At 38.1% G+C, this 21,641-nt stretch overlaps 1 non-coding gene across 1 annotated transcript; it reads left to right on the top strand.

The window, feature by feature from the left end:
* Positions 1-20,188: 20,188 nt before the first annotated feature.
* Positions 20,189-20,295, top strand: LOC145044450 (small nucleolar RNA R71). Its single transcript, XR_013681401.1, has one exon. It is a non-coding gene; the product is annotated as a small nucleolar RNA R71 (small nucleolar RNA).
* Positions 20,296-21,641: the final 1,346 nt, after the last annotated feature.

Below are 21,641 nucleotides of genomic sequence, written 5' to 3'. Positions count from 1 at the left end.
ACATAACCACATCAAAAAACAAGTTTATAAGTTCAAAAACATCTTAGGGTAATGTTCCTAGTCCAATTCCAGCCAAAAAGTCGAATTTATGCTGTCTGGGGGTCCAACTCGTCAAGTGCACTAACCAACTCGGCGAGTTGGATGCTTTTTGCCTTGGACTCGTCGAGTCCCTTCATGCACTCGACGAGTCTGTTGGGCAGACAGCATCAAAACTCGATTTTTCAGCTCTATTTGCAAGTATAACAAGAAAACAAGCCTAGGCTCTGATACCACTGTTGTGTTATGAGCATTCTAACACTCCTAAGTGTACATGCAACCCTAAATACCTTGGATCTATGTTTTCTCTATTATACATGCAAATATGAACATCCAAGGTATTATCCTAATCTAATATACAAAACTATCAATATAACAAGATAGAATACATACCTCTTTGATGTAGAATGTCTTCATGAAGCTTGAGTGCCTAGTGCCCCAAGTGTGACACCTCAAATGGTTCACACAACACCAAATACACTTGGAATAACTTGAGAGAATTCTACACTTCATGAAATCGGCTAGCCCTCTCTAGAATGATACTAGTGTCAATTTTGTCAAGAATAAGATCTTTATATAGTGTTACAATTAGGGTAAACCCTAATTGTCAATGACTTTCCATTTCCTTGGATCCATGGGTTCAAATACACCATGGAGCATCCATGGACCATCCTATGGGTTTTAGCCCAACTTGATTATCCATGGAGCATTAGCCTACTATACAAGTATGGATGATTTACACAATCAACCCATATATTTAATTATTCTTCTTTTGATCACTTAATTAATCCTAGATTAATTCTTGATCAATACTAATTAAATAATCTCATTATTCTTATTATTAATATACTAGAACTTATAATATATTAATAACCATACGTGTCTTATTTCTCTCATTATAGTCTATCCAAGTGCATGATGCCATGCAACCCAAATGGACCATGTCGGGTCGGGTTCAGTCTTACCAATTATAGTTATGGACTTAGACATTAATCCAACAGTCTCCCACTTGGATAAGTCTAAAACTATTATTGCATATGACTTCAGGAACCAACTGGCAATCGTAGCTCTCAAAAGCTTCTGTCGAACTCTGACCTTGTCGATAAACTCTGACCTTTGTCAATGACTTGTCCATTAGATAAGGGATCATATATTCCTCCATTCTAGATATCATATGGACTGAGACATATATTCCTCCATTCTAGATATCATATATTCCTCCATTCTAGATATCATATGGACTAGTGGGAGCATAAGTGTTATGCTAATAAAGATAATAATTATTATGCAAGTTGGTGCATAATTATTGTGGTAAGTGTTGCAAGTTAGCAATGTTAATTATAGAAAACAAAAGTTTCAAATAGCACAGTTGCAGGGTTTGAAAAGTTGTTCTGCTATAACTAAGGGAGAGGAAACTATACTTCATTTCAAATCTAACAGCTTATATTGAAATTTTTTAATCAAATTTAATCAAGGACATATATGCATGTTATGTTGAAAATATTCGACATAAGGAAATTCTATATGGAAATGTTGATTGAATCCTCAAAATTCGATTATGATTACGGCATCCCTCTTCATAATTTGAATTGTGAGAACATGGAAAATAGAAATATTATAGCAAAAGGCTAATCAAGTATCATGTCTTTATGTTAGACATTATGAATCACATCCCATATGCTTCGAGTATAAGATCGATTACATGTGCTATAATATTTATCTGTTCTAAATTTTCCAAATACCTAGGGCATTAAGAGGGAAAAGGGACTAGAACTGGATATGACTAAGGTGGTTAATAACTGTTAAGGACAATCTAAGGTTCGCCAAGGATTGGTTGCTTGTAGTTGGAAGTATAAAAATGGATGGACAATATTGACATATTCTGAAAATAGGCAATTATTGTTCAGAAATGATAGTCAAAATGGGAATATGAAAATGTTTCCATAAGTGGAAGCTATTCTTTAAATCGATGTAAAGATTAGAAAACTTAATGCAAGAAGAATGTTCAAATGAACGTACTTTGAATTTGATACTTCATTTCCATGGAATTGTTCTCCATTGGAATACTTTGTAATGTTTGTTGCCAAGTCTCTGTGACTTTTGTGCATAGTCATTACAAGAGGATCATTGCATATAAGTTTAGAATCTAACAGATTATAGTGAATGGCAAGAATTTGGTATTCTTACGTTTACGGTAAGGATTTGGAATTGTGAAATGAACGTCATTCAAATGTTGTCAATTGATCTATTTCACAAAGTAAGGACCATAGATAAACATAGTGTGCATGCTTGGAGCATCGGGTGACTATTGTTTCAATTCAAATATTAAGTTGATTATTCGAAACATTGTACAATGAATAATGAGTAATCAATATGGTGATTAGATAAAAGGTGTTTTATTTACACTCAAACGTTTTGGGGCCATATAGGATTAGTATTATTCTCATGTTTCACTTTGCATGTTTTGACTTCCCGGATAACTAGGTTATTCAAACCATCCACAGTCGATCATACTTTGGAAGTAGGTATTGAGGTAAAACTGTCATGAATGGGTTTGTAGTTTGTCTAGGTGTTTTGGGGCCATATAGGATTATTATTATTCTTGTGTTTCACTTTGCATGTTTTGACTTCCCGAATAACTAGGTTATTGAAAACATCCACAATCGATCATACTTTGGAAGTAGGTATTTAGGTAAGACTGTCATGCATGGGTCTGTAGTTTGTCTAGGTATTTTAGACATAACTACAGTGTTCATGAGTACTCTTGGAATAAGATTCGAGTATTGGATTCAACTCGTGCTCATCTGAATCACTTCATGGATTTTATCATTAGTGATTATGAGACAATAATATCTTATATTCTTGAAACGAAGACATGTGAGTTGTAGTTAAGAGTCGGTTTCACATTGACATATGTAAACGCACGAGAAACTTGGTGTTATAAAACATATTGTTGTGTGTAATTTGATAAGTAAGTACAAACAAGCATTTAGGTTGAAGTTTATCCGTTCCTTTTACCCCATTTGATTAAAAGTGATATTTGTGGGCCCCTCGATGATTTAGTGATGACACCCTTAAGTGCTTGGCCAAGCTTGGACTGATTTGATTTGTACAATTAGTCAGTTGTCATAAATCGGAAATTAGGAAACAACAAATGGAAACAGAGAATGATTATAATCCATATCTCGGTCCATATGATATCTAGAACGGAGGAATATATGATCCCTTATCTAATGGACATGTCATTGACTAGATCAGAGTTCGACAACGGCTTTTAAGAGCTACGATTGCTAGTGGGTTATGGAAGTTGTACTTGCAATAATAGTTATTAGACTTATCCAAATGGGAGACTATTGGATTAGGTGTCTTAGCCCATAACTATAATTGGTATGTACTTGACCCGAGAGTAGCATGGTCTATTTGGGTTGCATATCACCAGGACAATGGTAGGATGGACTTTTGAGAAGAGGATATTTATGATTTGTTAATATATTATAAGTTCTAATATATTAACATGAAATCATATTATTTAATTAGTATTTATCAAGAATTAATTTGGAATTAATTTAGTGATCAAAAGGGACTAATTAAATGTAAGGGGATTGATTTGGTAAATCAATCATTCATATGGTGTGGGCTTATGGTTTTTTAGGATGGGCTAAACCAATATGGTAGTCCATGGAGGTTTCAACCCATGGATCCTAAGTAAGATGAAACATCATTCACATTAGGGTTTACATTGATATAACCCTAATCCTAGCCACATAATATAAGAAGCCCCTTAACATCCAAAATAGACACTAGTGATCCTTGGAGTTCCGTGAGCCGATTTTGGTTGCAAGAATATTTCTCAAAAGTTATCATTTGTCCAAAGGTGTGTTGTGATTCCATTTGAGGTGCAACGCTTGGGGCACTAAGTTCTTAAAGGTCAAACTCAAGAATTTCTACAAGCTACAACAAAGAGGTAACTCCATAACTCAATTTTATGTTGATTATGTCATTTGCATGCTAGTTGTAGGCTTAATGCTTTGGAAACAATATTGCATGTATAATCATAGAAAACCTAGATCCAAAGCATTTGGGTTGTATGTGCACCATAGGATGTTGTAGTGTACCAAAACCTATCATAAAGCTGATACCCTAAGCTTTTATTGTTTAGATCTCTTCTTATGAAAGTATATGGTCATTTTTGGTGTAAAATCGAGGAATTCTCGTATTTGAGCTTGTCAAGGGGATGTGGTTTTAGAACTGGACACCTCTAGCCCTCCAGGGACATAAAGTTGCCCACTTTATCTAGTCTTGGCCCTCCTCCATGCCCTACACCTCTTATTAATCTTAGTTTTGATGTTTTAATCCCTTTGATGCCTTGAATGTATGTAAAGTTAGCAACTTTGCGTGGTATCTTAGTCCTAAGAGGCTAGATTTGTAGTTTAGGGCCTTGGAGTCAACTGGAAAGGGCTGAACACATTAAGACAAGTAAACTTGACGAGTTGCTTAGCCAACTCGACGAGTTGGTGAGGGTTTTACTCGCTTTCTGGATACTGAAGAACTTGACGAGTTGCTCAACCAACTTCATGAGTTGGATCGAGTTTCCTGTCTTCTGAATGATGAACGTACTCGGCGAGCTAATTAAATAACTCGGCGAGTTGGCTTAGGGTTTCTCCCAGTTTTCTAAACATTGAAGGAACTCGACGAGTTGTTGGATGCACTCAATGAGTTGGGTCAACATGGACTATTGACCTTGACTGTTGATTGACGACTGTTGACCTTGACCATGGTTGGCCAAGTTGACTTCTGAGGGTATTTTGGTAATTTGGGATTTTAATGGAATTAATTACTTGTGAGGTGAATTTTCCTTAGACCTGGAAAACGTGTCGTGTCGTGTCAATACATTAAACGGGTTGAAAGGGCTTGACCTTAACTCAAACCGTTTAATTATCGTGTCGTGCCATGTCAAACTGTTTATTTTCGAGTCGGTTTCGTGTCAGGTTTCAGTTTTAGGTTTAGACCTTATAAATATATTGTGTCATGTTAGGTTGAAATATTTTAAAGGTTGGAAAGTAGGAGTGGTGGAGGCAAAAAGGAAAAAGTAAAACACTGGAGTTATGAGATGGAATGAAACTTTTTATAGTAAGTTAAGAAAGAAAAATGAAAAGAGTTAAAGTTGGGGAGCAAAAGGATAGGTAGTGAGGATGACTAAATTAAGTAACTTTGAAATTTTGAATATTACTTCTAATTCTTGAGTTTTAACCACTATAAGTCTATAACATATAATATATTTATAAAAATATGAAGTTTTTAATAAATAATATATAATTAAACGGGTCATATTCAAGTCATTTTCGAGTTGAAAGTCTTGACCCTAACCCTACCCGTTTAATTATCGTGTCGTGTTGTGTTAACATGTTTACATAAACGTGTCGAAATCTCTGACCCTAACCCGCTAATTTCGTGTCATGTCATGTTTTGCCAGGTCTAGTTTTCCTCACTATACTAACAGGGTCGAAGGCACCCATGCCGACCCTTTTTGATTATATCCTGCTTATAGGATGATGCTATGTTTAGTGATCTGTTAGATCACTATCTTGGTATACAGGATGCCATTATGATTAGTGATCTATAGATCTGTATAACCATTTGTACATGCTAGATAGCATATGATATTTATGTGTTGATTGTGTGATTGGAAGTGGGTTGAGGCGGTCCTGCTTTGTGCTCTAAGACAACAGACCCAGGGCAGTCCAGATAGACTGCAGACCCGTGGGGGGGTACTAGTTAGGACGAAGCCCCGAAGAATAGTCAAGGCTCGAGAGGGCAGGCCATACATGCTGAAGGTTCTGAGAGTGGACCAGATAGATTGAAGGACCGACGAGGGCGGTCCAGTCATACTGAATACTCTATTTGCATGTTGTTTGTTATGATAATGTTCTATTTGGATTGCATTGGTATTTTGGAGAACTCATTAAGCTTTGGGCTTACAGTTTTGGATTTTGTTTCAGGTACTTTGGATGATTGCGGGAAGGAGAATGCTTGATCATGCACCTCCTCACATTTAATGATTTTAATTTCTGTGATTCTCTAATATGAAACTATTTTGAAAACATTTTGTAATAAATAATGGCTTTTGGATGTTTGAAAAAGTTTTAAATTTTTATGAATTTTATAGATGTTACATGTGTCCTTAAGCATTTATGTTTCAGCAACTACCAATATTTGGGTCACGTCGAGATTCGTTATATGAAAGTTCTCAACGAACTTACCATATAACTTAGGAAGTGAGATAAGAACCAAATCAATGGCTTGCTCCTTCGGGAATACAATACCCATTCTTTCCAATTTGTCAATGTATAATTTCAACAACTAACAACATTTGGGTAAGATCAATTAGGGTCACATTGAGATTCCTCATATGAAAGTTCTTAACGAACATACCATATGACTCAGGAAGCGAGATAAGAACAAATCAATGGCTTGCTTATTTGGGAATACAATACCCATTCTTTTCCAATTTGGCAATGTACAATTTTATTTCAGAACATATACACACACACAATTTCTATCTTTGTGTTTACATTCTAATTGGGCTTGACTTGTTTCAAATCTCCCAACTTGAGGAAAACGTGACGAAGAAGTTATGATTTTTCTAAGTTTAAGCGCAACCGTGTTAGTAAAAAAATTGAAATTTAAATCGGTTGACTTATATAAAAAATAATCTAAATGAGAATTGAAGATCTCATCAATCATATAAAGACAGACGATAATAGACATTGTATGAAAGAATTATAATTTTTATTTGGACTTTAATAGTCTAAGCCTATAAAAATATAACTTTAAAAATAAAGTGATAATCAACTGATAGGGTCTAAATGAAAGTTGTAGATCTCAATGATAGCGACACGTGGATATAAATAATGTAAAAAACATAGATTTTATGAAGAAGATATAAATTTTTGACAAACAAAATTATTTCATGTGCGCCGACCGGAGGTGCAGCACGATTCTGACAGCCAACATAGCCCTACCCAAAATCTGACACATGTCAACATCTGAACGAAGCCACATCAGTGCCCCAACCAGAGGCACAATGTTCCTAGAAAACGAGCGCGACATCCCCCCCCCCCCCCACAAATTCTATATAAACATCGTTTTGTATCTATTTTCTTTACCACTTTCACCCAGATTCCTCTGGAACTCTCTTGTATCCCTAGTCCTTTTACTTTATAGTTTTTGACTACTTTAGTGAGGCCTTGCGGCATCAGAGAGCCGGAGAATAAAAAATTTCGGGTCAGATTTTTTCTAACCACACAATTACCGGTTCTCGGTAGAAAACTCTGTAAGTTAAGATGTACATATTTAATTCAAGTGTAACTTATATTTATAATCATAATTGTTATTATGAACCTATAAATAAGATTTTTTAGTGCTTCCAAGTCATAATGTTGATTGATCTAATTACGGAAGTGATGTCTAAGCTGAATTTAGTGAGGTGTTTAAAGTGCGGTTTCTAAACAATATACTTTGTATACCAAACAGAGTGATTGCGTAGTTACTTACATCTTACACATATATATGAGGTATTTAGATAATCAAATGTTATATGTCCTTATTATTTGTGACAAAGATGTTTTGTGTTAGATGAAATAATATAAGATGATCTCTATATGATTTCTACAATATATGTATTTTATGTACTTATAATATATTAGGTAGTGATTGGTGATGAAATGATAGATGATGAGGGGGATGGATGATGAGAGATGAAAATGATGATTATAGGCCATAACTTCAATAATACTAGTGTACTAACGATATAGTAATCTATTAAAGTATAGATGATGACTATGTGTCATTCTAGACAGTCCAATGGAAACACAAGCAGGTTCATAACCTGTAAGTAATGAGCTACGTATTCATATGATGTACTCTACTCTTACTGACATGTATTACAGTGAAATCCATGAAATAGTAGTGTCACCAACAATGTTCATGATGATCCTTAGGATAGGTCTTTAGAGATCAATATAAAAGAAAATGGGGATGAGTAGTTGGGTTAATTATTTGATATGAGATAGATAATTAAAAAATAGTTAATTATATTATTGTGGGTTGAAAACCCTATGTACTTACCAGGTTTCCCAACCTAACCAACTCAATATATTTGTATCACATGAATCAGTATAAATATAATGTTGTTTTGATTTGATGAGAGATTCAAGGAAATATAGACCATAGTATTAAAGACGTAGTAAGGCATGTAATGACTATGTTTATGTTTATGTTTCTTCTATCAGTTATGATATTCCAATTTTTTAATAATCAATGAAAAATCTTCAGAAACACTTTTTAGGATAAATTTTGCATTCACAAAAGAATACTGTGTTTTAAAATAAGAATAAAGAAAAGGTTTTTCGGGTCGTGAAAATGGGATTTCATAGTTGATGCAAAAGCATTAGTTTAGGAGAAGTAGGAATTTGGAGGATTTCTAGATTTAAACTTAAAATTTAAAGCGATGATCATGAGATATGTGCCTAGTATATTTTAGGATGTATGACTAATTGACCTAAGCACTAGATTACTTTAGGAAAAGATGCCTAATTTTCTATAACTTAACTAGGTTTAAGGTCTATTGCCGACCCTAACTTGGATAAGGAAATTTTATGTGTTCAGGCTTCTAAATGTTAATTACTATATTAGAACCGGCATATAATGTTTCAGGGTGATAAGGAGTACTATGCGACTAAACATAACTAAAACCTTCTCAATCTTAATATACCTGAGATTTCCGATACCCTCAACGATTGTGTTGTGTACAGAGCATCATCTTAATATACTTAGTAAGAACACAAAGTGGATTAGGAAACAATAATGGAAACCAATAACCTGAGCTTCATGTGAATGAAAATGCACCCGGAGACCTGCCAAAAGCTAGACCCATCACGATGGCAGGGATCCAAACAATGATTCGGTCCATGTTAGTCGAGAAAAGGGAGGAGATGAGACAAGTGCTATAGAATAATAGGGATGAAACTACTACACCAGTTGTGTAACCTGAGTTGAATGATGAATATTCAGGGGATGAAAACTATAGTCAGATTGTTAGCCAATCTGAACCACGAAGGGTTAGGAGGAACAACCCTTACGAAGGAATTGAAAAAGATGGATACAAGTACAAGGATTTCATGGCTTCCAAACCACTAAGTCTTTTTGGGAGCCCAACACTAGTAGAATTTATAGATTGGATCTCTGAGATGGAGGTGGTATTTGAAAGTTATTAGCAACTGATAGAAGATCATCCTAGGGGTTAGACAACTAAAGACTGAAGTGTTGAGCTGGTGGAAGTTGTTGGCTAATTCCGTGCCAAAGGGAGAAGAGAGGAAGATGCCTTAATAGAACTTCCTTGTAGAATTGAAGATGCAATACAACTCTGAACAATATCTTATGGAGATCAATAATGAATTTCATAATCTGAAGAAAGGAAAGATAAGTGTCAGCGAGTATGCATCAGCTTTTATTGAGAAAATGAAGCTAATTCCTTACTTATTTCCTATCAAACTTTCCATAGTAAATAATTTTGCTACTAGACTACCGACAGATTATGGTCCAACAGTCAACCTAGCAGCCACTGTGAAAGCAGCCATCTTGACAGCTAAGAATGTAAAGACCTAGATAAGGGAGAAGGGTATGGAAAAAGCTAATACAAGAGAGAAAAGGAAACCTAAGGGACCTTTAAGTTCTGATTAGAAAGGTAGATTCTCAAAGTCTAACCCCAACGATAACAGGTAGGGGGCCATGGTTGGGGTGGTGGCCATGGTCATGCACACAAGGTAGTGTTATGGACATGTTGGGTATCCTTTGGACACCCAAATGCCTTACACCATGTATGAGACCCATCTAGATGTTATAGGAACTATCTTTCTAGTATAAATATTCATATGGATGGCCAAAAACTAAACTGGAACACCAAAGGTCAAAAATCTTGAAGGTTGTCTGTCAAGTAAGCGTGACACGCCGCAAGAACATATCCATTTCAGTTTTGTCGTTTGATGTCATTTCTAATCGAAAACTTCCCAATCTATTGTAGGGTACTCTATAGTTTCTGTTTGATCAACTCCCTATGTTCCTAACACCTTTTATTTGGAATAGATGTGAGTCAATACTTGTGGCTTACTAAGTACATGGTTTGGATGCTTGCATGTTATGTGATGTGTGTAAAACCAACTAGTTTTATCCCTACTTTTTATTAATAATTTGAGCACACAAAGGCAGTGAACCTGTCTTTAAGTGGTATAGATTGATAAGTAAGGTATCAAACTCAGGGAACGGAAAATTAAACTAATAACTAATTTTAACTAAAACAAATAATAAAAGTAAAGGGTTTTTCTCTAGTTTTGCAAGACTAGAAACCTAGACAAACTAAATTAACTAATTAACTAAAGCAACAACTATTCACCAAATTTGATAAAGAAGTTTCTATTTAGGTTCAACCAATTCACTCCTATGGTTATTTAAGTTTAAGGTAGATTAATTGCTATTGGTTACCAATTATAATAGTTAGGTTCATATTCATTACTCCTAACCCTTAGACAATTAACTAATTTAAGCGTTGATCAAGTGTTTAAACTAATTAATTCCCTAGATTAATTATTTGGATTAAATAAGATTTGTAATGGTCAATTAAGTTATTAATTCAATTAACCTCTTGTTGATGGTTTCTCAAACAAGCTCACACATTAATCTTCCTATTTTCTTATTAATCTTAGTTTCATAATCATTACTTCTAAGCATATGGTTTAGCATTCACATAGACATATGAGGTTAACAATTAAGTGATGTTCATGCAACCTAATTGCCTTCCAATTAACAGAAAATAGTAGTGATTAATACATAAGGTTCTTTAACAAACTTAATTTAATAAATCACCAAAAGACAATTAATCAATAATCAATAATCAAACCATAGGAGTTCTTTGGTATTCCCCAAACAGAAACAAAAACGAATTTAGCTCATAATTGCAGTAGAAACACACATAAAAACAAAGTTTACTAAAGCAAACATGTTCAATTCCTAAGTCTAAGTGGTAGAATTAACCAAATTGCTTGAATTCTTCCAAATAGTGAAGCCTAGGGTTCCTTAGCGCCTTCTGAATCTCTTAGTCGCAGCTAAACCTTCAAAAATCGCTAGGAGTCTCATCCCCTGAGATAAGGATTCGTGTTTTATAGATATCCCAAAACAGGGTGTACTCGGCGAGTAGCAGAATCAACTCGCCGAGTAGATCCATACTTATTCGTCTTGAATCAGCAGTCGTATTTATCTTCTGGAACATCCTCGTGTACTCGCCGAGTAGGGTCGATCTACTCGCCGAGTATATCACCTTCTTTCACTCTTTAATCTTCAATTGCTTTCCTTTTCTCCTTTTTGCTTCCAAGCATATCTTTTGGACTGAAAACAAAATTCACAACATTTTAAGTACCTTTTGTCCACATTATTCACATAATTAATCAAAAATAACTAAGAATATATGCTAAATAATTAACTAATTATGCACATATCAAAATACCCCACACTTGACTTTTGCTTGCCCCCAAGCAAAACTAAATTTTAAACATATTAGAATCACATGTAATAACTCCAATCCAACCCAGCCATTATGCCAAGACCGCAACGCATGCATTTGTGTCTAAAATTTCCTAAAAACCCCCCATACTTCAAATACTCACAATCCTCATAAATATTCGCCCACTCACCCCGAACTATGCTCATTTTATGCAACCCTCCGAATCCATCCTCAGAAAATCTCTTTACCCTCAAGGTATTTTTAATTGAGCAACCCAAGCACACATATTCTAGAATTACAACTTTTTGATACCACTATGGAGCTCTTTGAATTCTTCACTTTCTTGATATTTGATCTTTGATATCTTTGAATTCACCAACTTGTATTGACTTTTGGTATCCTCAACTTTTTGGATTTCTTGGAATTTTGATCTTTAGATCTTCACTTCATTTGCTTCAAAATTCCTATAACTTTTTCTAGTAATCCTTTTTTTTTTCATGTATTTCTCAAATTTTTTTCTCACTCAAATCCCTACATGCTTAAGCAGGGGCGCTCAATCTCAACCTTTATTGGCTAATGATAAAAACTTTCCTGGATACATTTCAGGTTTAGGCTGCTAAACATATTGCATCCCTCAGGCTGAGCAAGGTCGTGTTTTTGTCTCATGATTTCACTGAAATAAGGAAGCCACAAATGCACTAGAACGTATATAGGCTCAACTAAACATTTGGGTTTTCATGCAATTATTAACACAATTCTAATATGTAATCCTAATTTTTTACCAAAATTTTCTAATTTAAGACCTAAGCATTTTTGGTATGCAACAATTTTTAAAAATTAGCCTAAATTAAGATTCTAAGTATTCTAAGATGTGACTAACCCCCTACCCCACACTTATTTTATGCAATGCCCTCATTGCGTATTATACCAACTAAAAATGCAAATAGAGAGAAAGTTGGAACAAACTCCCCTGGGGTAGCAGTCGCTAGGTTGACACTCTCCTCTTCAACTCCTTCTTCTATTGACTTTAACCATGGGAACAGCTCATCCATGGCACGGGCGTCATACGTCTCGTGTGGTTGATAGCTGGAAAAACTCCAAGGAAAAAGGGTTGTTGAATAATCTTCAGTAGTAATTCATAAAGAGTATATGAATGGTGCAGAAAAATTAGCCAGAGCAATTCAGAAACTCCTCCTGCAGCAGGCTTCTCGGCGAGTAGGCGAGCAAACTCGGCGAGTAGAACTCGATGGCAAAGTAGTTCGTGTAAAAGCAGATGTACTCGCCGAGTAGTGTTAGTGCACTCGGAAAGTAGGGCGTATATTTCCAGAATTCTTTGAACCGCTGTCTCTCTTTACTTTGGTATTGACATGGAAATATAAATGTACTCTCACGCGAATTTCCTAAGCAGCAATACTCCATAAGACTCTTGACTCGTACGGACTCAATCCTAGGAACAAGACTCCATAATCACTCATAAAGACTCTCACTCATCTCTTGACCGTTCCTAATTAGCATGCTTCCTAACTTCAATACCTGAAAAGAGAACTAACAGTGACAGTAATATTTCAACCACATAACCAAATCCAGCATGTCCACAATTGTCTTAAAACAAACATCATAAAACAAAACAAAACAAAGAAAAATCTTCAATCTTCTTCTTCCATTCTGGCTCCTCCAGCTCCACTACCTCCTTCTCCACCCCTTCTTCGCATCCTCTCGTCCCAATCCATAATATAAGGGTAGTCGGGTCCAGGTCGCGGGGCAATGTGCATTTGTTGGAAAAGATACTCGAAGGATTGATTGGTGTAATTAACCCCTCGCCCAATATCATCCAAGTAGTGTCGGTACTCTACTTGGTTCCAACCCTCGTTATCCTCCACCGGAATAACCGGTGGGTCTTCCCGTACCCGCTCGCTCCTTGGCCTAACCCGCCTTCCCGGCTCCTCGGGGACCGCCGGCTCATCTTCATTCGGAATCGTAAAGGAATCACCAAAATTTTCAACTATCCGAGCCCTCCTATAAAGTGCAATGTTGAACGGAGGAGGGTGGATAATTGTTAGCGCTTGAGCTTGCGGCAAATCCAAGATCCCAAATGATTCCGCAAGCCGAGTAATGAACATGCCCCCATTTATCTTCGAATTTATCTTCTCCTTGACCGCCCCCTCCGCAAGAAATTTAGCAATGCAGTATGGAAGGTTGCAGAAGACGTCGGGAGTGATGATACTCCACAAGTAAAAGATATCAAGAGTGGGAACTTTGTCCCCATCCTTCCGCATGTTGATCGTGCTTGCAACGAACCGGTGAATGAGTCAGTGGATCGGAGAACGGATATGACCTTCTTGAGCAGTGGAAGGTATGTAGACTCGGTTAGCAATTGTACTCCACCATGTCGATGCCACCACCTCCTCGGGAAGTTCTTTGTAGGTATTCTCCAAGAAGGCTTCAAAGTAATCCGCCATCGCCATGTCTTGATCGTAGATGCCCAACCGCCAAGAGAACTCAACCATGTTGCATTGTCGCAGCTCCCCACCCAAAGAAAACGAGATCGTGTTAGGATTGTAAAACTCACTACCACCTCGGAATGAGATGGTAGCGAAGAATTCCCAGCACAACTCCGCGTATACCGGCTCTTGGATCTTGAACAATTGCAACCAACCATCACAAGTGATGTTGGCATAACCCAAGTCACAATCTTTCACCAAATATGGGGTGAGTTCCTCTTCCAAGCCAACATTGCCCATCCATCCCCAATCCACTGCATTCGGTAGGTGGATTTCTGTCTGTCGAAGTGCTTCCAACATGTTTAGGGCTTGAGTTTTGGATGATTTGGAGGTGATTTGTTGAAAGGCTAACCATGGCATATCACTATGGCTTCCCCCACGTGAGGATTGACCTCTTCTTGCCATGCTATCTGCATACACATATCAAAAACACAGCAACAAACAACACCCAGTAATTAAAACAGGAAAATTTATGATCTGATTGTGACCTACTCGCCGAGTACACGAACCTACTCGGCGAGTAGTATGAACTTCTTGACAGATCGAGATCAGATCTGTGTAATCTGTGCAATAGTCCAAATTGTTCATAGGGTTTTGTTGTAATTACTTTTCTAATCATAGATCTTGAAGAAATTACTCCTAACAACATCTAATTCATGAGTAAATCAAAACCCTAAAAATTGGGAAAAACTCCCCAAATCCGAAATCACATCAAATATGGGCAGATATGTGATAAAGATTGAACCTTTCATGAAATTAAAGGGTAAAGATGTTACCTTGTTGCTTGAATGAAGAGAAAGAAGAAGAAATTTGGAGAGATCTTGAAAAATGCTTAGAGAGGCGGCTGAGAGGAAGTGCTCGGCGAGTGTTGGGATGAATTGGTGAATAATAACATTTTTTACAGGTTTTATTTTACTGGGTTTGAACCAGCTACTCGCCGAGTAGGATGGATCTACTCGCCGAGTAGACACGCGTGTTATCAACTTAAGGCTGCAATCAGGCATTTACTCGCCGAGTATAGTTGATATACTCGTCGAGTAGATGTCACAGGTTGAAAAATTTTGTAATTTTTCCAATTTTAATGTATCAATTCATTTGTTTAGCCCCTCCACCCCACACTTAAAGCATAGCTTGTCCTCAAGCACTTAGAAACATAGAATAAACGAAGAAGAATGAAAAAAAATAAAATGAAAAATAAAGAAAAGGAAAGAAAATGCAAACTTGAAACTCGGGTTGCCTCCCGAGAAGCGCTTCTTTTGATGGAGTCATTAGCTGGACTCTGCCCCATCTACGTGTTTGCAATTCCGCACAGTAGCAGCTCCTCCAATCCTTCATTTAGGGGGACACCTTCTTCATATTTCTTCACTCTATGACCATTGACTTTGAATGGTGTGCCGTCTCTTGATATCAATTCTATAGCCCCGTGTGGAAACACCGTCTTGACCAAAAAGGGACCATCCCACCTTGATTTAAGTTTGCCCGAGAAATGTTTTAATCGGGAATTGAATAGCAATACTTTTTGGCCTTCATGAATATCTTTGCTCTTGATTCTTTTATCATGCCATCTCTTGGTCTTTTCTTTATAGAGCCACGAACTAGAATAAGCATCATTTCGGAGTTCTTCAAGGGCATTCATTTGCATCAAACGGTTGGTCTTCAATTCTTCTATATCGAAGTTGCACCTCTTTAAAGCCCAATATGCCTTATGCTCGATCTCAACCGGTAAATGGCATTGCTTTCCATAAACTAACCTATATGGTGTAGTACCAATAGGTGTTTTGAAAGCGGTACGAAATGCCTATAGCGCGTCATCCAATTTATCCGACCATTCCTTGCGGTTGCTTCCCACCGACTTCTCTAAAATACGCTTCAAGGCTCGATTGGTCACTTCAGTTTGTCCACTCATTTGTGGATGGTATGATGTGGAGAACTTATGGGTCACTCCATATTTCTTGAGCACCTTTTCCAATTGATCATTGGCAAAGTGTGTGCCTCGGTTACTAATTAAGGCCTTCGGAACACCAAACCGGGAGAATAGTTTCTTTAAGAATCGTACCACTACCCGTCCGTCATTTGTCGGTAAAGCCTGCGCCTTCGCCCATTTTGAGACATAATCGACCGCCACTAGTATGTACTTGTTTCCTTTGGATGTGGGAAAAGGTCCCATGAAGTCAATGCCCCATACGTCGAACACCTCGCACACTTGAATGCTATGTTGTGGCATTTCATTTCGAGATGAAATGTTTCCCACCCTTTGACAAGCATCACATTATTTGACATATTGGGCTGCATCTTTGAAGATTGCAGGCCAATAGAACCCAATGTCAAAGATCTTCTTTGCGGTATAGTGTGCTCCATGATGTCCTCCCATGGGCCCGCTATGGCAATGTTCTAGTATTCTTCGGTTTTCCTTCCCGAACACACATCTTCTTATAATTCCATCCGCACAGCTTCGTAAGAGGTATGGATCGTCCCAAAAGTAATATTTAATCTCCGCAAAGAATTTCTTCTTTTGTTGACTACTATAATCCTTTGGGACATAATTTGTAGCTAAATAGTTAGCTATGTCTGCGAACCATGGCTCCTCTCCCACGGACACCATAATGTATTCATCCGGAAAGTCATCTTCATCCTTATCTTCTTGCAATTGCGGGTTCTCGAGCCTAGATAAATGATCGGCCACTACATTCTCCATTCCTTTCTTGTCTCGTATCACTATATCGAATTCTTGAAGAAGCAGCACCCATCGTATTAGTCTTGGCTTGGCATCCTGTTTGGAAAACAAATACTTGATAGCCGAGTGGTCAGTAAAAACAGTGGTTTTAGATAAAACCAAGTAAGGGCGAAACTTGTCAAAAGCATAAACCACGGCTAACAATTCTTTTTCAGTAGTAGTGTAATTCTCTTGGGCGGGGTTTAAGGTCTTGCTTGCATAATAGATGGGTTGAAAGTGCTTATCAACCCTTTGACCAAGGACCGCTCCTAGTGCATAGTCACTAGCATCACACATGATCTCAAAGGGTAAGTTCCAATTTGGTGCTATAATGATCGGGGCATTAGTTAATTTTTCCTTTAGAAATTCAAATGCCTCTAAACACTCTTTAGTAAAATTAAAGGATGCATCTTTTAGTAATAATTGTGTTAGAGGTTTCGTGATTTTGGAAAAATCCTTTATAAAACACCGGTAAAAACCTGCGTGTCCCAAAAAACTCCTAATGCCCTTCACATTAGTTGGTGGGGTAATTTGTCAATGGTGTCTATCTTTGCCCGATCCACCTCAATTCCCTTTTTAGAGACTTTGTGTCCCAAAACTATACCCTCCTTGACCATGAAGTGACATTTTTCCCAATTTAGGACCAAGTCGGTTTTCTCACATCTAGCAAGCATTGAGTCAAGATTTATGAGACAGTCATGGAAAGAAGATCCGAATACAGAAAAGTCATCCATAAAGACCTCCATGAACTTTTCCACCATATCATGGAATATGGCGGTCATACACCTTTGAAATGTCGCAGGTGCATTGCATAGTCCAAAAGGCATGCGTCTATAGGCGAAAGTCCCACTTGGGCATGTGAAGGTGGTCTTTTCTTGGTCCATTGGGTCTATGGGTATTTGAAAATACCCTGAAAACCCATCTAGAAAGCAGTAATAGCTATGGCCCGATAGTCTCTCTAACATTTGATCTATGAAAGGAAGGGGGAAATGGTCTTTGCGAGTGGCATCGTTTAGCTTTCAATAATCGATGCACACTCGCCAACCGGTTAAAGTTCGCGTTGGAATTAACTCGTTCTTTTTGTTGGTGATGACCGTCATTCCTCCTTTCTTGGGCACCACTTGGACCGGACTCACCCATGGACTATCGGAAATGGAGTAGATGATTCCTGCATCTAAGAGCTTGACCACCTCCTTCTTGACGACTTCTTGCATGTTCGGGTTCAATCGTCTTTGGTGTTGCACCACCGGCCTTGCTCCTTCTTCTAAATTGATTTTGTGAGAGCAATAGGATGGGATTATTCCTTTGATGTCGGAGATGCTCCATGTGATGGCTCTTTTCCTTTTCTTCAACACATGTACAAGTTCTTCCTTTTCCGTCTTGGATAGATCCGAGGCTATGATCACAGGCTTCTGATTTCCTTCTTCCAGAAAGGCATACTCCAGATGGTCAGGTAGTGTTTTAAGCTCCAATTGGTTGTGCTTAGTGACGGACTCGCTGAGTGCAGGTTTGGTACTCGGCGAGTTGGTAGCTGCATTCACGACTTCTGGCTTTTCTTCAGATGTACTCGGCGAGTAGATCGGGTCTACTCGGCGAGTAGGGCTCTCAGATTGCTTCATTATTTCTTCATACTCCGCTTCTTCCAACAGTCTTTCAATCTCTAGTAAGTCCTTTTCTGGATCAAATGCTTCATCCAAAGCTGCAAACTTGCTGGAATCTTCGGGTATGTCTTCCTCCAATAGTTCGTCGAGCATGTCGATTGAGAAAGCCGTGTTGTCACTACTCCTTGAGTACTTCATGGCTTGGTCTACCCCGAATGTTACTGAATCGTCCCCAACTTGCAATGTGAGCTTAGAATCTCTCATATCTACAATAGCGCTAGCTGTGTTGAGGAAGGGCCTTCCAAGGATAATTGGCACTTGCGGATCCGCCTCCATGTCTAGAATGATGAAATCAGCCGGGAAGACAAATTTGTCCACTTTCACTAGCAAATCTTCACAAATGCCTCTTGGAAAGGTGACAGTCTTGTTTGCCAAATGAATTGCCATTCGAATTGGCCTTGGCTCCGGGAGGTCTAGCTACTTAAAGAACGAGTATGGCATAAGGTTCACACTTGCTCCAGAATCAGCTAAGGCATGAATTGCAGCCAAGTTGCCAAATTAGCAAGGTAAAGTTAAGCTCCCCGGATCACCCTTCTTCTTTGGTAACTTGTTTAGCATTGCGGCGGAGTAGTTCTCATTAAGCACTACCTTCTGCAGTTCCTCCATCTTCCTTCTATTGGTGAGGAGTTCCTTAAGGAACTTAGCATACTTGGGCATTTGCATGACGGCTTCAATGAAAGGAATGTTGATTTGAAGAGTTTTAATGTGGTCTAGAAACTTCTGATATTCCTCTTCCTGCTTCTCTTTCTTGGCTCGGGCTGGGTATGGCATTGGAGGTTGGTATGGCTTCAAGGGAGGCTGTTCATTCATTTTTGCTGGGGTACTCGCCGAGTCCATCGGCCCTACTCGGCGAGTAGAACTCTCAGATTGTGAATCTCGGTTTTCTGCTTGTTCTTCCGTTCCTTCCTTCTGCGAGTCCTTGGTTGCTTCAGTTCGAATGGGGGCCAGGGGAGTGATGATCTTCCCACTTCTCGTTGTGACAATGTTTACTTGTGCGCCTCGTGGGTTGTTCTCGGTTTTTCTAGGAAGCTCACCCGGTGACCTTTGGTTTAGTTGTTGAGCAAGTTGCCCAAGCTGTGTTTCTATGTTGTGGATGGATGCTTGCTGGTTCCTGAGCATGGTTCTTGTTTATTGGATAGCAGCATCATGGTCACTATGTCTTTTCTCGGAAGCAGCCACAAATTTAGTAACCATATCTTCCAAGCTTGGCTTCCTCTCTTGCACCGGCTCCTCCTTTTGATAAAAGCCTCTCCCTTTTTGTCTATACTTCTCCTCCTTGGCCTTCTTGTACTCTTCGTAAGGCAGCCACTCTTTCTTTTGTTTGCGCCAGTCCTCATCATACCTGTCACCGCTCGAATAGCATGCTTGTGCCTTCTTGTTGCCATTCTCATCCAAATCGCAATCTCTAGTGAGGTGAGGTCCATTGCAGTTTTCACAACCCACCCGACTAGCATGGATAGTTTGATCCATTTTGTCCATTCTTTTATCCATGGTTTTTAACATGGCCATGACCGCGGATAAATCTTCAGTGGCAGCATACGCGACTCCCCTCGTGACATCATTCCTAGGGTTGTGGTATTCTCTAGAGTGTTTAGAGAATTCTTCAATCAATTCTTTAATCACTGGGGGTGGCTTCTTTGTAAGTGGGCCTTGCGAGTCTAGCAATTGTCGGGTTGTGACATTGACTCCATCATAGAAGATGGAAACTTCTTGCTGGCTGTTTAGATCATGGTGTGGGCAGTTTCTTAGCAGACCTTTGTACCTCTCCCATGCTTCATATAAAGACTCTCCAGCTTGTTGTTTAAAGTTTGCAATGGCCTTCTTTAGTTTGGCTATCTTGGATGGTGGGCAAAAGTGATCAATAAATTCTTCCTTCATTCTGGCCCAAGTAGTGATTAATCCGGGGTGGAGTGACTTGAGCCAGTCTTTAGTAGCCCCCTTGAAGGTTACCGGAAGCATACGAAGTAGTTGAGTTTCGCGGGTTACATTTGGAATATTGAAGTAATCAGCAACATCATTGACTTCATCCAAATGTTTGTAGGCATCTTCATGATCTTTCCCATAGAAGGGTATTTCCTTGAGTGAAGCTAGGATATGACCTTTTAGCTCGAAGGTAGCAGTCGTGGGAATTGCGGGTTGCACAAGTCCCGGGCCATGGTCGTCGCGCATCCTCTTCTTCCATTCTCCCATGGGGATTTCATCAATGTTAGCCATAGTGAACGCTAACTCTTCCTCCAACTCGGTTTCTTGCTCGTACGTTGCCTCCTCTTCTTCCTCGGTCTCGTATCCAATATCTTCTTGAATTGGTTCTTCAATTATCAAAGAAGCGCTAGAAGCTCCTGATTTACTGCTCTTCTTTTTCCCAAAAACAGTCTTCAAGTTGGACAATGGTGATTTCTTTGGTGTGCTTGAACTCTCCACGTCCTTCCCTTTGTTTCTTTTCAATGCGGATTCGGGGTCTTCAAACGGGGGTACCAGTGGTGTGTTTGCTCCTCTGGTCATGAAAGTTTCTATTTAGGTTCAACCAATTCACTCCTATGGTTATTTAAGTTTAAGGTAGATTAATTGCTATTGGTTACCAATTATAATAGTTAGGTTCATATTCATTACTCCTAACCCTTAGACAATTAACTAATTTAAGCGTTGATCAAGTGTTTAAACTAATTAATTCCCTAGATTAATTATTTGGATTAAATAAGATTTGTAATGGTCAATTAAGTTATTAATTCAATTAATCTCTTGTTGATGGTTTCTCAAACAAGCTCACACATTAATCTTCCTATTTTCTTATTAATCTTAGTTTCATAATCATTACTTCTAAGCATATGGTTTAGCATTCACATAGACATATGAGGTTAACAATTAAGTGATGTTCATGCAACCTAATTGCCTTCTAATTAACAGAAAATAGTAGTGATTAATACATAAGGTTCTTTAACAAACTTGATTTAATAGATCACCAAAGGACAATTAATCAATAATCAATAATCAAACCATAGGAGTTCTTTGGTATTCCCCAAACAGAAACAAAAACGAATTTAGCTCATAATTGCAGTAGAAACACACATAAAAACAAATTTTACTAAAGCAAACATGTTCAATTCCTAAGTCTAAGTGGTAGAATTAACCTAATTGCTTGAATTCTTCCAAATAGTGAAGCCTAGGGTTCCTTAGCG

Source organism: Lactuca saligna, chromosome 4 (genome assembly GCF_052625555.1).
Source record: "Lactuca saligna cultivar CGN05327 chromosome 4, ASM5262555v1, whole genome shotgun sequence".
Lineage (NCBI taxonomy): Eukaryota > Viridiplantae > Streptophyta > Magnoliopsida > Asterales > Asteraceae > Lactuca > Lactuca saligna.
The sequence above is the reverse complement of the archived record's forward strand: the minus strand, read 5'-3'. Positions and strand labels throughout refer to the sequence as shown.